Source organism: Equus caballus, chromosome 1 (genome assembly GCF_041296265.1).
Source record: "Equus caballus isolate H_3958 breed thoroughbred chromosome 1, TB-T2T, whole genome shotgun sequence".
In the NCBI taxonomy this organism is placed as follows: domain Eukaryota; kingdom Metazoa; phylum Chordata; class Mammalia; order Perissodactyla; family Equidae; genus Equus; species Equus caballus.
The window spans coordinates 54,765,411-54,782,975 of NC_091684.1; the positions used below are offsets into that span (position 1 = coordinate 54,765,411).

The 17,565-nt window shown below is 34.4% G+C and overlaps 1 long non-coding RNA gene across 1 annotated transcript; it reads left to right on the plus strand.

The window, feature by feature from the left end:
* The first annotated feature begins 1,032 nt into the window (after positions 1 to 1,032).
* On the plus strand, positions 1,033 to 15,620 carry LOC138923576 (uncharacterized). Its single transcript, XR_011437343.1, has 3 exons — positions 1,033 to 1,167; positions 10,587 to 10,718; positions 12,180 to 15,620. It is a non-coding gene; the product is annotated as an uncharacterized lncRNA (long non-coding RNA).
* The last annotated feature ends 1,945 nt before the right edge of the window (positions 15,621 to 17,565 follow it).

Below are 17,565 nucleotides of genomic sequence, written 5' to 3' on the forward strand. Positions count from 1 at the left end.
AGTTATTCTGAGGTGCCAGAGGTCAATATTGCTTCAGGATGAGGCAATGATCCAAGCTTGCCTCTATAATCACTGTAATTTCTTATTTAATAAACAGAGTCACCTGGTGATGTTTTATAATTGTACCTTTCTCAGAAGAGTGCTTCTAAGCCTTGGAAGTACATTTTAATCATTGGCTAGGATCCTACCACAGAGAGTCTAATTTAATTGATGTTGAGTAGAGACTAGAAATACCTTTTTTTTAGTCCAGGTGTTTCAAACATTTTAGAATAATCGTATTTATCCTAATAGCTGTTGGGCTATAGTAATATAAAATCTGAAAACTTGTACATAAATGAGTGATCCAATTGTACTTACGTGAATATCATGAAATGTGTCAAGTTCATAAGAGAACATATGAAGTGACATGCAGGGCTGGCATTTCTGGCTTAAGGGTGAATATCATAGAGACGGAAGGAGTTTTCCAATTTTTCCCTAAAAGCTCTGCTTATCTTTTATCATAAAATTTGTGACGGGATTTTGCAGTGTTGGAACAGAACTGAAATTGACAGGAATTTTGATATTTTGCCACGGTAGGAAGGACTTTTACATGTGAAGTTTGTTCAGGATATCTATTTTAAACTATTCTCATGAAATTAATTGTTCTATTTCCCAGAGTGGATATGGTGGCAACTAAAATATTTTCTACGATTTCCATGATACTGTAACATTTTCTCATGTTCTCAAAAGCAGAACTAGTCTTTGGCATTTTAAAAATTATCCTAGGAATTGATGGGTGTAGACCAGATAATTATCCCCAACTATTCGTTCTCTCCCTGTAATAGAATTAAATCTCTTCATCCGTTGCCATGTGACTTGTCTGTGCATCCACTGGGAGTTGCGTACATTCTTGCCTCATTGATTTAGGGCTTGGAATGAGACATACTTTGGCCAGAGGGATGCAAGAACAGTTTGCTCTATCCCGGCAGAAGCTTCAAAGATTACATAGCTTAGCTTGGGTGCTTTTGCTTTTCCCCATAATCAAAGAAAGCAGTCTTGCGTGGTAAAATTAGGAAGACATTGTGTGTCTGTAGGGAACAGGCAGGCCCACAGTCAATCTGCAGCCTTGAAAAGTACAACATGGTAACAAACCTTCAGAACGACAGCAACCCACAGCTGACATGTCATGTGAGTGAAATGACAAAACTTTATTGTTTTAAAGCTAGTGAGACTTTTGGACTTGTTTGCTAGGATTACTACAGCAGAAGTTGATTGATATATACAGCTATTGATAAAATATCTCCTAATGTTAGTACATATTAGGGCAAGCCACATGCTTCCTCTAGTGAAAAACACTAGGTCTGGATAAGTCTCTTTATTTCAAAACAAGTATAAACACTGGGGAAAAATGGAGCCTACTATAGAAACAAGACAAAACCAAGGGACATTGAAAATGATGCTAAAATCTACGAAAAGGAAAAAAGAATCTCTGAATGTAAAAAAAATTCCCAGAAATATTTGGAATTATCAATATAATACAAACATGTACTTTTACATGAAATAGAAGCAGGAAAATCTTATGAGGGAATTGGCTATGATGAAAGACAAGAGGACAAGATAAATAAAGAGATTGATGAAAGAAAGAACTACAAGGCAACCAAAACTCAAAAGCAGATACAGCTAATGCTTCTGTATGATCTATTTGAAAGTTGTTAAAAGAGTAGATCCCAAGAGTTCTTATTACAAAGAAAGAACATTTTTTCTTTTTTTTTTTTATCTATGAGATGATGGATATTGACTAAACTTATTGTGGTAATCATTTCACAATATATGTAAGTCAAATCACTATGTTGTGCTCCTTAAATTTGTAGAGTCCTGTACGTCAATTCTATCTCAATAAAACTGTAAAAATACCTAAAAATCAGAAATAAATTTCAAATTGTATGTATGAAAATACAGAATTGACACTGGACATATTCGACTAACAATGTGTATGGAAAACATGAGAAGTCAGAGTAGAAGAACAAAGTTAAGAAAATTATGAGAAAGGGGAAGTCTACAGACTACAAAAACAGAGCATAAAACTACACATTCTAGAGATTTCTGGGAAAGAAGCCAGGATGACTGAAATATATGGCAGTTTTAAAGAAAAATATACTAAGCTTGAAAAATTCAGAGACCATATATATTGTGTATGTATACGTATACACACATGCACGCTCACACATGTGTAAATTTTAAATATAAGTCCTATTAACATCCAGAAAGAAAGAAAACAATTATTACCACCCTCTCCTCCAGAAAAGCGCAATTCCAATGGAATGAATCTATCCCTTTTCCATAGTTATTGATCTGGGTTTCAAGTCGGATCCAAGACAATTAGTAGGTAGCGTTTCCCTGGCCACAGTCACTGGTCGTTGGTTCAAATTATTTCAATCAGAATAAAAAGCAGAACATTTTGCTTGCTTCTTTTTGCAAGAAAATCCCTGTCCCTTTTCTCTGTCTCTCTCTCTGTCTCTGTCTCTGTCTTGTCTCTCTCTTGCTCTCCAACCCCTCAACTCTGAGTAAGAAGGTGCCTTAACCAGAGCTGTTGGCAGCCACCTTATGAACACAAAAACAGTCAAAGAAAATTTTCCTCACACTGTGGAAAGCCCAGTGGAAGGATGGGAAGATCTAATGTCATCAACGGCATTGTTGAATCAACCAGGAAGCCAGGCTCACACACGGAATCTACAGTCAGCTGAGCCGCTGCAGTGCCATGTACAGCTCTCTGTTATTAACGTGAATATTGCTTTCAACCAAAGTTACCCTAAGTGAAACTAGCTCTAAAACTGGCAACTATTTATTTTCTATTTTTGAAAAAGCTATAAGACTACTCTTTCTACTTGTTATGAATCAAAGTTGAGTCTATTAGTGAGGACAAGGTGTTATTCACAAAGCTAATTAAAACATAAAGTCATTTGAAAACATAAAGACAATTTTAAATACTCTTGATAAATGTGATGAAACAGAATACAACTGATTAAAAATTGTTCTTTGAAGTTAACTCACATATTGTGAAAATGTTTTTTCAAAAAGTATATAACTGAAAAAATCAATGAAAAACTAAAGCAAGTAAATAAACAACACAGCAAAAGAGAAACCAACTTTTACAAAATTAAACAGTGATATTTAAAAGTGGAAAAGAGTAGAGGAAAAGGCAATAATCTAAGAGAAAGAATGATATAAGTTGTATGCACAAATTATTCTCAATTTTGTCATTCATTCATGTGATGACTGCATATTTGACTGAGTTACATGTACTTTTCATAGTGCACCAATAGAGACATAGACAGATAGATAGATAGATAGATAGATAGATAAATAGATAAGTGATTTATCAATCCATATCTACAGCTGCCATAGATGCACCAAATTGATGGAAATATTTATCTTCAGAGGAGAAATATTACAATGTATTTAAAAATTCTTTTCTCTGTGCTTAAAAAGCCCCAAAATTTGAAGCGCATGATCAGAAAAATGCTTTAAATAAATTAAGAAAGTCTTCTCAGGCACATCAAAATATTGAGGCATCGATCCGCTAGGTTGTCAGCTCAGGGTGGAGGCAGAAACTTAGATCAGGTAACTCTAGGCATGTGATCATTTATCTTTTCTGTGGAACAGGACAAACTTAACATCAATTTCATAAGGTCTCTCTGAATGATGGTAGATAAAATGATTTAACTTGTATTTGTCTGTTCCAAATATGCAACTGACTTAAAGAAAAATAAAGAAAATTAAATACCATCTGAAGACGAACTTGTTTGGCTGATATATAGAATGCGGTATTCACAGTGACACGCAGATTTCATCACATTGACTTTAGCCAAATTACGTTCTCATTTTTAGCTGCATTGGTGACTTTCTGGATAACAAACTTCGATTTTAGCAGTCAAGGAAGCTCTTTCTAATCAGAGATCTTTTGACCTCAGTTTATAAAGACAGACAATTTTAGATTAGCCACAGTCATTTTATATAAGATTCACCTAAGAGAATTTATACTGTTTTATGTTAGCTTAGTAAAAATATGAGACAAATTTTAGAGTTGTAAAATGAGTAAAACAAATGAATTTAAAACAAGAATGACAAATATGTCCAGAAAATCGCAATGACATCTAGGTAATATATACCATTTAACCAACTCTTATTTCTTTCATTTCCATTATTTCATATGGGAATAAAATTCAACAATGGAATCCCATTGAAGAAAAAAAATACAATCTTTCAAGAACAGAGTGCTGCCCTGCAATATGAAATAAATTAATATTCCACAAAACATCTTAAAATTAACTAAATAAATTTTTCTTGTTAATAGTAAACTTGTGTATTCAGTTTGCAGTTTGGTTTTTCTCCCTTCTCTTATTTACTGCATACAGTATTGATGAAATTTTACCAAGAGCTGAAGGGAATATGGATAATATTTGATTAAGCTTAAATATAGTAGATATAATTAAAGATGCAAGGCTAGAAATAGTAAAATCAGAGTATTTTGATTTACCATACTTCCCAAAAGAAATAGTTAAAGAAAAAGAAAAGAAGTTCAGCAGCTAAGGCAGTAAGCCAGGAGAAAGAGAGACGATGTCCCATTTCCTTCCCGTTCCTGCTCTCTCAGCCACACTTCACTCACATCAGACCTCCACTCCTCCCCCATCTTGACTCTCAGTTCATGATCCTGCTTCCTATTTCACTGAGAGAAGAGAACAACCAGACAAGAACTTCCAAAGGCTGTCACCATGACCTCCACCAGCCTTCCTGGAGGACTTCCCATAGGGTCTGTCTTCCTCCTGTTACTACAGAGAAAAGGTCTGTGCTCTGATTTATGGCCAACTCCTCTGCTTTGAATTAGGTCCCACCTCCTCTCACCTACCCAGGACAGTGCCTGAGATAATTGAGCAAAATTCCTGATAGTTCTGCCGCTTGTTTTTTGTTTGTTTTGTTTATTTGGATATATAGGCAATATTAATTTTTCCAGAAAAATTCAAAGAAAATGCTGATTTAAGAAAATTTAGAAATGATGTAATATCCATCAACACTAATTTGCACTGGAAGAAATCTCTGCTAATATATTATGCTTCTGTCATTCTTGAGTTACAAGGGACTTGTGTTAAAAGAGTTCACCTATAGCCCCATTGGAACAGAACCAAACACATAGCATTTCCTTCCCTTCCAAACCCATCTCATTTTCAGTTTAGTTTACTTCAAACATAGAAAATAAAAGACGTTTTGTCAGTTCTCAAAGCTCTGGTATCTATGTTTTCAAGCTTGGTTGAGAGCAGTCAAAGTTATCCTGATTGCACTTCACTTGTGTACATATTCCAGTGTTGTTGGTGAATGGAGGTTTACAGGCAGTAAGTTGCTTATGTCAACCATGGGGCTTTCCATTGAAAATGGTTACAGCTTTTACCTGTTTGATTAAAAATGAATACATTATTATGAGGATCATTATTTAAACATTTACTTCATAATATATTCATGCCTTGGAAAGACTGAGAGAAACTTAGCCCATTGCTCTTTCAAGAAAATCTCTACAGGATTCTGAACCAATGATTTTAAAAAAATGTTTTTCCTAGTGCAGCCACTATGGAAAACAGTATGGAGATTTCTCAAAAAGTTAAAAATAGAAATACCCTATGACCCAGCCATCCCACTACTGGGTATCTATCCTAAGAACCTGAAATCAGCAATCCCAAGAGTCCCATGCACCCCTATGTTCATGACAGCATTATTTACAATAGCCAAGATGTGGAACCAACCTAAATGCCCAGAACCTGACGACTGGATAAAGAAGATATGGTATATATACACAATGGAATACTACTCAGCCATAAAAAGGACCAAATTGTTCCATTTGCATCAACATGGATGGACCTTGAGGGTATTATGTTAAGTGAAATAAGCCAGACAGAGAAAGACGAATTCTATATGAGCCCACTTATAGGTGGAAGTTAACATATAGACATGGAGAACTGATCGGTGGTTACCGGGGAAAAGGGGGGGTAGGGGGAGGGCACAAAGGGTGAAGTGGTGTACCCACAACATTACTAACAATAATGTACAACTGAAATCTCACAAGGTTATAATCTACCATCATCTTAATAAAAAAAAAAAAAAGAAAAAGAAAAGAAGGAAGGAAAGGAGTCAGGAAGCCAGGGAGACAGAGAGAGAAAGAGAAAGGACAAGAAAGGAATATGATAGTCCACTTTTTCTTCTGAGATCTGCATCAGTTACCAAGTTTCAAATGTCATCTTTGCTAGAAATAGCTTCAACCCACCCCCCCCCCCCCATGCTTTCCAGCCCTGGTCACACTTCATTATTTATTATTTTATTATTTTAATTTGTATAACTTTACTGAGTTATAGTTGACATGCAATAAACTGCACATATTTAAAGAGTAATATTTGACACATTTTTGCATATGTATGCTGCCTTGAAACCATCACTACAGTCACAATAATGAAGATATCCACCACCCCCAGAAGTGGCCTTATGCTCCTTTGTAAACCCTCCTTCCTGCTTCTCCCGGCTCCTTCCTCTAGGCAAATATTGATCAGCAGTCTGTCACTATCTATTAGTTTGCCTTTTCTAGAGCTTTATAAAAATGGCATGACGCAGTATGGACTCTTGTCTGACTTATTTCACTTAGCATAATTATTCTGAGGTTTATTCAGGTTGTATGAACTATTGATTCATACAACATGTCTATGCATATTCATGCATAAGTCTATGTATAGACATATATTTTCTTTTGTCTTGGATATTTGGGGGAGTAGAATAACTACACCAAGTGGTAGGTGTAACTTATCTTTTTAAGAAACTGCCAAATTATCTTCCAAATTAGTTGTACCAACCTCCATTCCCATCAGAGAAGCATGAGAGTTCCAGTTTCTCCACATACTTGTCAATACTTGGTATAGTCAGTCTTCTAATTTTAGCCATTCTCATGATTCGTGGTCTCTCATTGTGTTTTTAATTTGCATTTTCCCAGTGACAAAGATGTTGACCATCTTTTTATGTACTTGTTTGCCATCCACATGTACTTTTCAGTTGTTACTGTTTACACGTTTGGTCCATTTTTATTGGTTTTTTAAATTATTATTTGGGTTTGAGAGTTATTAATATACTCTGGATATGCTACCTTTATCATATATATGCTTTGCAATTACTTTAAACCAGTCTGTGGCTTTTCTTTTCATTTTATAACTATATCTTATCGAAGAGAAGAAATTATTAATTTTGATCATCTAATTTATCAATTTACTCTTTTATTGATTGTGCTGTTTATGTTGTACCTGAGGAATCCTCACCTAACCCAATGTCATAAAGATTTTCTCTTACGTTCTCCCCTCAAAGGTTTATAGTTATAGGTTTTACATTTAGGTCTATGATTCATGTTGAGATCACTTTTCTGATAGGTGCAAAAAGGATAAAAGCTCACATTTTTTGCATGTGGAAACTGAATTGTTCCAGCACAATCTGTTGAAACACTATCATTTCTCCAATGAATTGCCTTTGAATATTGGTCAGAAATCTGTTTCTACATATGTGCCTTATATTTATGTCCCACGTCTTCCACGACTTACTAGACATGTTCATCAGAACATTTCACAATTGTCTCAAACTTAAGATTTCAATCCATCCTCCTCCCCTAAGGTGAATTTCCAATTTGTTTTCCACATATATGTCACTGATGTCCATTACCTGTTTTGTGTGTGAACATTTATGGTCACCTCTGACTTTATTGCTCCCTTTCCCTCTGCCGTCACTGCCACTTCTCCATCCTTACTACATTGATTTCTCTTCTCCATCAAGCCTGTCAAACTCCTTCCTCCCCAACTCTGCTCTCTGTTTCTCTCCATCCCACGTCTATCATGATATCAGATAGACCATGTTTCTCGTCTAGACTACTGAAGTAATCCCGTAACTTCCTCTCTAGTCTTTCTCATGGACAGCTGCAAATTAATTTTCATGGAGAAATTTTATTACAACCTTGACTGTTCTCAAAATTAACCCAATACTAATTGCATATGGGTTAAAATCTGAATGGTTTTGTTTGGTGGACTTTCTACGCCATCTGCCAAAGTAGAAAAATTTGAACTGACAATGATAAGACAAAAAGGAAACAAAACAAAACATCTGAAAATATAAACATATGCATGTAGGAATATTATAAGAGTATGGGTGGGATTTAGTACTTGGTGGCGAGACCAGGAATGGAACTAGAAGCAGCAACAATGTTAGATACCAACTACTGCAATAAGAAATGTCAAATTTTAGATGAAAAAAAAGAAAAACAAAATTCTCTGGATCATCATAGCATCAAAAGCCAAGGAGAGAAAGTCAATAAACAAACATGGGAAACAGAAGGAGAATTGGGCTGATCTGCATTAATACCAACAGGGGTGGCAGTCCATGCAGGTGATACTTTTGAAGGACTGAGGCTTTGATCCTCTGGGCTTCCTATTTTCTGTCTTAAAGGAGTTTCTACCTGAATCCTACATCCCAGAGCCATCATTAAAAAGTGTTCATAATTCATCCCTAATTTTTTTTGTGGTCTAATTAATGTATAACATTATATTAGTTTCAGATGTACAACATACTGATTCAATATTTGTATATATTGCAAAATGATTACTGTAATAAGTCTAGTTAACATCTGTCACCATACAGTTACAAAATTTTCTTTTCTTGGGATCAGAACTTTACAGATCTACTCTTAGCAACTTTCAAATATGCAATACAGTGTTATTAACTATAGTCACCATGCTGTACATTACATCCCCATGACTGATTTCTTCTATAACTGGAAGTTTGTGCCTTCTGACCCCTTCACCCTATCTGTCCCTAATTTGATCATCCAGTTTCACCATCTACTACTTCCTATGTGAACTTCTGCATTTCCCAACTGGTCTGCTCTGCACTCATGGAATACACCTTGTAATTCTCTGTTTTCTTTTTTTCATTTGTGTACACTAACTCTTACTTGGATTTTTCTTTTTCCTCCTGTCTTCCCAGCTTAGCTTAGGATCCTTTGATTCTCAGCTCAAATCCTATCTCATTTGTGATTCCTTCCTAAGACTGCAGATCACACAGCTTCCTCCATCTCTAAAACCAAATAACTCATCATCTATACTATTCATTGGACAGAAAACTTTGTATGTTTGCTACTGCTTTTGTTTTTATTGTTATTTAACTTCTTTCAGATTATCTTTTTTTGTTTAACTTGACTGTAGGCATTTGGAGAGCAGAAGCCATGATTTTACTATATAACACCCATGACATTAGTAAAGGGCCTTACCCATAGTAGACACTTGTTCAAAAACGAGACCCTGGGCACTTAATATGTACTAGATGCTGTTGTTAAAACAACAGCGGGGTTCTGTGAATGCTTTAAAAAGGCTTGTAGATTTTCCTTGCGGAGAGAAAAGACCTGTACTAATAATCCAAGTGATACTTCAGAGAGGAGCCCATGAGGTATGTCTTGCAAGGTTGGTGTTGTAGGGAAGGGAATTTCTTAAATAAATTTAGGTCTAAATTGGTGCTTTCCTAAGCATGAGAAAACGAAAGAGTAAGGGACAGGTGTTCTAACAGAGGAATGTTTTGAGAAAATACCACTGGTTAGTCAGTGTGAAATTGTTTAGTTCACAGGACTCACATGGTGTGTTAAGAAAAACATGTTCACCTGGTGGTTAGTGTGGAGGAGAGTGATGAGTTGATTTGGTTTCAAGCTGTTATTACGTTAATCAAGACCAGGACTGACTCCTAATTATTTGTTATAAAACCTAAAGTCTGACAGCTGATTTCCAGATCCTCCCATAAACTGACTTCAAATTCTGACTCTATCTATCATAATCCACAAAGGACTCTTATCTCAGCCAGGAAATATATTCACTGCCTCTAGATTTGTTGTATTTTTTTAACCTCTCTGCCTTTCCACAATGTTTTTCTCAGAAATTTGCTTATTAGGTGCTATTAGTTTTCAAACCTAAAATATCCTCAAAGAAATTTTAAATTAGTCAATGTGTACTGATTTTTACCCTTTTATTCAATAACTATTTAACCATTCACTGCTTTTCATTGATCACCTATTATGTACAGATAATTATCTTGGGCATGATGGAGGATGTAGATGCTGCTATTCAAAATATTTATTCTCCAGAATAAAAGTATCAGATGATCATAAATAACTACAAAGGAAGGTAGGTCATGATAAATATATACAAGCAGTATAAATTTACTGCTTTGAGAGTTTTGAGGAGGTAGATATTTTTGCAGACTTAACGGAACAGGAAAGATTTGACAGGAATTATTGTGTTTTATGTGATCCTTAAAAATCAGTCTTGGGCATGAATTTTCTAAGTAAATATTAAAAACATGTATACATATGCATTTAATTACTCTGGACCATAAGTATTGATTATTTTTTTTAATGTTACTGTTTTCCTACCTCATTTCTTATAAAGAGAGATATACCTTATGCTTTTTATCTTTATTTCTGAAAGTGCAGATTTTAGTGCTTGTCTAAAGTGGCAGATTAATAAATATCTCTGATTGGTCTATCTGTGAATCAGATTTAGAAAAACAAATGTCAAGAAGAATTTGAAGGCATAATGGTGCTGAGCAATACCACATGGCCTTTGAAACCTGCATTGTTCTTCAGTTAAGCGGCTATTGAGATAAGTGATGTTACCTCTTCACTCATGGTAAGCATTACCAATTTAACAATAACTTGATAAAGAGCGATTGTATTGGGTGAGCACAGTATTTAAAAATAGTGACATTGCAACAGAGAAAACAGTAGATATTTTGTACAAACTTATAATTTTGCTTCTTTTTGATGTAGAATAAAAGAAAAATAATAGGAACTACCTCCAGAAGTTCTCTGTTTAACGGAGCATGTACTATATGGTCTTATTTTGCTTACAATTGTTTTTGCTTTTTTCCCTGGGGTTGCTGCTAGATAGCAGGGAAAGAAAAACAACAATTTAATAACAAGTCTGGAAAGTCACTGCAAAGGGTAATCATGAGTTCTCAACGATTACAATACAAGTAGAGCTACTTAGGATTGAAATAACCACATGGAGTTTCAGTCCCTTGGGAAGAATTACACTAGACAGACTGATTGAGTGGAAACTATCCAATAAACTGTTCATGGACTTGACAATCAGTGAACTGTATAAAAAAGACGCAATTTCCTGAATGTCAAGAACTAAATTTACATGACATATCCACTTGAAGTAAGCATAACTAAGCATGCTGGTACATGGACTCCTTGGGGACAAAGGGAATATCACTGAGCCATTGCCTGACTTCCTAGCCGGAATACTCTATGTGACTGAGTGAGTGAATATTGCTGCTTTGCGGGAAAAAATATAGTGCTATTAAAATAATTATCATCCCTTATTAACAAAAATGTGATAGTTCCATTATTGCTAGTTGTACCAGTTTGTACAACAAAAGTTCCTAGAAATAGAAATAACGGCCTTCCAGTAATGGCAGACTAAGTAGGCCAGATCAACTCTCCCTCAGAGGATAACTAGAAAAGCCAGATATACCTAAACATCAACTTAAAAGCAATGAGGTAAATAAGGAATCACCAGATGTAGAAGATTAATTGTAATATCTGTACCCTCTACAATGTGACTCTTTGGTTCCTCCCAACAAAACGTGGAGTCTTTTTTCTGCCCCTTTGAATCTGTGATGGCCTTTGGCCAAAGTAATTGGGCAGAAGTGGCAGTTTGCCAGTTCTGAGCCTGTTTCAAAGGAAATTTCAAGCTTCCATTCTTGGAACCCTGTCACTATAATTAGAACAAGCCCAGGCTATCCTGCTAGAGAACAAGATAACATATGGAACAGAGCTGAGAAAGCCCAGGCAAGGACATCCTAGACCAGCCAACCCTCAGTCAGCTCACTACCCATCCATCCATCCATGGGCATGCCCAGCCAAACACAATCACATCTGACCCAGATAAGAACCAGTCAGGCAATTCATTCATTTGCGAGAAATAATACACAGGAATTGTTTTAACCACTAAGTGACTTGAAATGCCGCTATAGTTACCTTAGACAGCAGGCCAGAAACCAGGTTTCATGACGTTTGGAGAACTGAAACCAGTGTTTAGGGCCAATTTTCCTTTTACCTTGTTTACTAATTTTTGTTTCAGAAGCTTGAAACAACAGTAACAGTGACACCGAACTGTTGACTTGGAATCCCATAGAAAGAAACAGTCTTCAAGGACGAAGAAAAAAATAAAGGTATTTTCAAAGACTAAGAAAGACTTTTTATCAGCAGATGGCACAAAAGGAAGTACTAAAGGGTGTTCTCTTGGCAGAAGAAAAATGCTCCCAATTGGATGTTAGAGACGCAGGAGGAGTAATCAGGCGGGCATAAATGGAAGTATATTTTTCTCAGTTCCTTGCGTTTTTTTTGTAGAAGGGTGAAAAAGCTGCTTGATATTTAGACTTTGATAAATCGGGAATCATTCTGAAATCTCTAGGGGAATTACTAATGATAATTACAGTGTGTAAATTTCAAGCTAACAGAGTGTTAAATATAGGAGAGGGAAAATCAACCAAAGAGAAGATGAAAAATGAGAGAAGCCAGAACACATAGAGCCATCAACATGATAAAGAAATCCAAAAATAGTTTGATTTATATCAAATATATTGATTTAAGAACAAATGTAAATGAGCCAGAGTCCAATCATAAGTCAAAGATTATCCCACTTAAAAAACCACAAAACTTTTCTTTTGGCAGGAAGCACATCTAAACTATAAGGATACAAAAAGTTTAAAAATAAATTCATATATACATACTCACTCAGTAGTCCCCCCTTATCCATGGTTTTGCTTTCCCTCTTTCAGTTACCTGAAGTCAACCGTGGTCTGAAAATATTAAATGGAAAATTCCAGGGATAAACAATTCATAAGTTCTAAATTTTGCCCTGTTGTAAGTAGTGTGATGACATTTCATGCTTTTCTTCCCACTCCTTCCTGCTCTAGACATTAGTTATTTCTTTGTTCTGAGTATCCATGCTGTATATACTACCCACCTGTTAGTCACTTAGTAACCGTCTGGATTATCAGATTGGCCCTCTCAGTATCTCAGTGCTTGTGATCAAGTAATCCTTATTCTACTTAACAATGGCCCCAAAGTGCAAGAGTAGTGATGCTGGCAATTTGGATATGCCAAGGAGAAGTGGTAAAGTGTTTTCTTTAAGTGAAAAGATGAAAGTTCTTGACTTAATAAGGAAAGACAAAAAATTGTATGCTCAGGCAGTTAAGATCTATGTAACATTTATTACAGTGTATTGTTACAATTGTTCTATTTTATTATTAGTTATTGTTGTTAATCTCTTACAATGGGTAATTTAGGGTTCAGTACTAATCACAATTTCAGGCATCCACTATGTGTATATATATATTATTATATATCATAAAAACGTCAGTCGAAGTTGTATAGCTATATTTATACAGCTAAATCACATTTTAAGGCAAAAGGCATTAATAAAGTTAAAAAGAGATATTTTATTTTGATAAAGTTTTAATCTACCTGGAAAACATATCAATTATACATTTATATGCACCTAATAGCATAGCCTCAAAATATATATAGTAAAAAGTGCAGATCTGTAGAAAAAGAAACACGTCTGAAATTCAAGTGTAAAATGTTTACCATCCTCTCAGTACCTGCTAGAATAGGGCAAAAAAAAAAAAAATGCATATGGGTAAGGATGATTTGAATAAGGTTAAGTAACCTGATTTGTGAAATATAGATATATTGTGTCTATCTATATATATATATATACGCAGATACGCAGATTGTGTGTATGTATATATATACAATCTCCAATTGCATAACACATAGTCTTAAGCAAACAAAGACTATATCCAACAAGTGACCATAAAACATAAAAGCAAACAGAGGTAAAATACATGGAATTTGTCTCTGACGTCATTTCAACACACTTCACCCTTCTCACAGAGCTCAACACCCCAATCCCCAGCTCCAGACATTAATTATACACTCAAGCTCTCAAATTTTAGTAATAGAACGTTACTGAATGTACAGGTTTTACATGTTTTTCAAAAATAAATTACTTTTATACTTTCATTCATAAATGTGTGATTATTGTTGAAAATTCGGGAAATACAAAATAATTTTAAAAGCTCGTGAATCATCAATAATCTCTCACTTATCCTGATCTTGGTGTAAGAGAGTGAACACAGACTTTGGAGTCAGACCTGTGTCCAAAAGATGTCTCTGACTTCCAACAGATGTATGACTTTGAGGAAAGGTACTTAATTTCCGTGATCCTCAATTTCCTCAGGTATTAAATGGTTAGAGTAATTGTACTAGTTAAGACTATGTTGGTTATAAATAAATCGCTTCAATTTCACAGAAGCATATTCAGAAATTAATTATAAATATACAAATAGGTTGTCTCATAAATTCAGATATGGAAATATAGTGGGATCTCAAAAGGTGAAAAACTGGGATGGAGGGAATCTGAAAATAAAAGAGTCATCTTTAACCATCTCCTACCTCGATTTTTCTTGTCATATATAACCTCATTCTTCTTTCTCTAGTTCTTAGATGAGATAACAAATAATGATGAAAGGTACTCTGAACCACGCAAGTTTGGGCCAGTGCTTAGCCTAAGTCCAAGTCACTGTGAGGAAGGAAACAGTTGCATTTTACAAAAATGTCTGCTCAATTGCAGCTGCTGTGGGGAAGGTGCAGCCAACGAAGTATTCCCTATATAAGCAGAAAAATTCACGACATGGCAGTGCTGCTGTGAAAATTAAAATATAAAATCTGGTAAGCATTGATAGTTATTCTGATCAGAAGCATGCAGTTTCAACTACTAATTCTATTCTACTAAAGTAAATGAAAATAAATTCTATTCTACTAAAGTAAACATCTACTAAAGTAAATCATTCTACTTTTTTTATACATGTACATATATATGTATATCGTAAATATGTACATGTGTATATATACCTATATATATACCTATCACTTAGATGAGATTATGCAGGAGTAAAAGCATGTAGATTTAAACTCTGCACTTTTCAGATGTTATATTATATATTATATTCTAAATATTATATTCTAAACTTCTTTCTGGGCTGCTTAAAACTCTTTATAAACAATATTTTTGGTTGGCTGTGGTCTTACTCTTAATATAAAAGTGCTATAATTATTCTATTTACATAAACAAACCTTTGTCTTCAAAGTGAATTGGAGGCTTAGCCGGAACAGATTGAAAAGCGCGGCAATAATATTCTAAAATGGTAATGTATGCAATTTGTCCCATTTTCAGACAATGCTATCTGATAGATAATATGTTTTTGATGTCAGATAAAATGAACAAAAGAGAATTAACAGATACGCATATGAGCATATCCTTCATAAACACAATATGCCAAATTCCAAACTCTGTTAACGCTAATTGTTAGTAACATCATTTGGCAACTAATCAAGCCTTGTGACATTTGTGCTTTGTGATATTTCTTGTACTGTTTAACTGTTTTTTTTTTTTTTGAGAGATCTCAATAAAGGGAAAATAAACAATTTTCAAGAGGTTTTTTTTCATTTATTTCCTGGTTTAGTGTAGGGAATTGGAGTGAAATTGGCTCTGATGGAAATATCTCGCTTATATTCTTTGAGATTAGATGTTAAAGCCCTTGATACAATGCATTTATTTGTTTGTAAAATAGAAGAAATAAAACTATAGTATATCAGGGTAAATATGTAAAATAGTGCCTGAACTCCTTGTTGTCTCAAATATTTTGCCATCACATTGCTTTTAGTTAATAATCCTGCAGTTCTCTGCTCTGTTGATGCTGGCTATGAACCCAAAAGATGTCCACATAATTCTTTAAGATTATAGCTCAGGGGCAGATGTTCTAAGTTGAAAAGTGTTTAATTCTCAAACAGAAAAGTGAAAAAATCTGCAAGTTTAACGTTTTCAAATTAGTGATAAAGTATAATAATGAGTCAGACAAACTCAGCTTCCATTCCTTCTCCTTTTTCATGGGATAGTAAATATATTAATGGAATTAGTGTGAAACTCAGAGAGGACTCTAGAATGCTGCGAATGGAAAAGTGTTCTTCTTTTTATGACAGAAATAAAACTTGCTCCAATTTTGAGAAAGGCTTGAGCTAGCACATTTTTTGTTTCCATGATGATCATAAACACGATGAGGAAATACAATCTCTAAGATTAGTGTCTCCATTTGCTTACTCCAAAGACTTCATGAACTTTCATTCTAAAACAGGGGTTTGAGTACTTGCAAAACTATTTATATTTTCTGTTGTTACTTAAATGTTGAGATTAATTAGGTTGTAAACTTGATAGCAAGAGGTGCGTATTCTTGGCCCAACCTTCACGGTACTTTTGTAGACAATAGATACCACCGAAGAAGTGAAAAGAAATTAATTTGATTCTTTAAGATAGAGAAAGGCACTAGCTCTTTTTCTGAACTCAAGAATCTATATTAAGTTATAAAGCCTATAACTTTACAAGCTCTAAGTTACAATCAGCAATAAGTTACAATCATAATGTCAAACATAAGATACATTGTATTTTAGAAGCATGTGTAAAATTTAGGGCAAATAACAATACACAATAATAAATAAAATAAGTGTAACATAATAGAATAGAATATTTAGTATAAATATTCAAATGTATAAACATACGTTCTGTTACATGTTTAAATAACAACAGTAAAATAGTATGAACACTTGTCACAGGCAGTACATATGTAATAGTAATTGGTAATAAATAACAAAGGTTTTTCACATTACTGCCAATGCACATCAGATAGGTGTGTGAGAAAAGGGTGGAGACTGGGCTTGGTTTACAGACTGACTTATGTCACAGCTGGTAACAATATACTATTACTGATAAGAATGTATTTTGCATGAGCATGTCACGTGTCATTAGGAAGACAGTGGATGTTAGATCATCACAGAGGATGTTAGATCAGAAAAGATGAGTTAGACCTGGAAGATTTCAAAGAAGAAAATGACGCTTATGCTGGATTTTATAATTCATACAAGACTAGCTGGATAGGTGAAGAAGGTTAATTAATGATATTTTGCTAGTCAATACACAGAGGCTGGAAGATTAAAGTTCTCGTAAACCTTTTAAAAGAGTTAGAGACATCATGCAACCAAAAGTGGAGTAAATCTTGGAAATTCCTTTGAGACTTAATTATGGAAGGTTTGGGATTTCAAACCAAGCGGTTTATTTGTTTCTTCCAGAATAAGGAATTAATTAATATATATATTCCTAAAGTGCAAAGTAAAAAGAATTGTAATTAATAATAATAAAATATGTATGGTAAAAATTGTAATACTTTAAAAATCTATGATTAATTATTAGTGATATTAATGTTCTTACAACCTTGAAATGAATTTTTCCCTGTGAAAATTATGACAAACTATGTCTCTATCTATATTAAATATTTATTTTCTGAATAACTATAATCACAAACACTGTTTACGCCTGAAATTTTAACAACTCTTGAAATACATTGTAT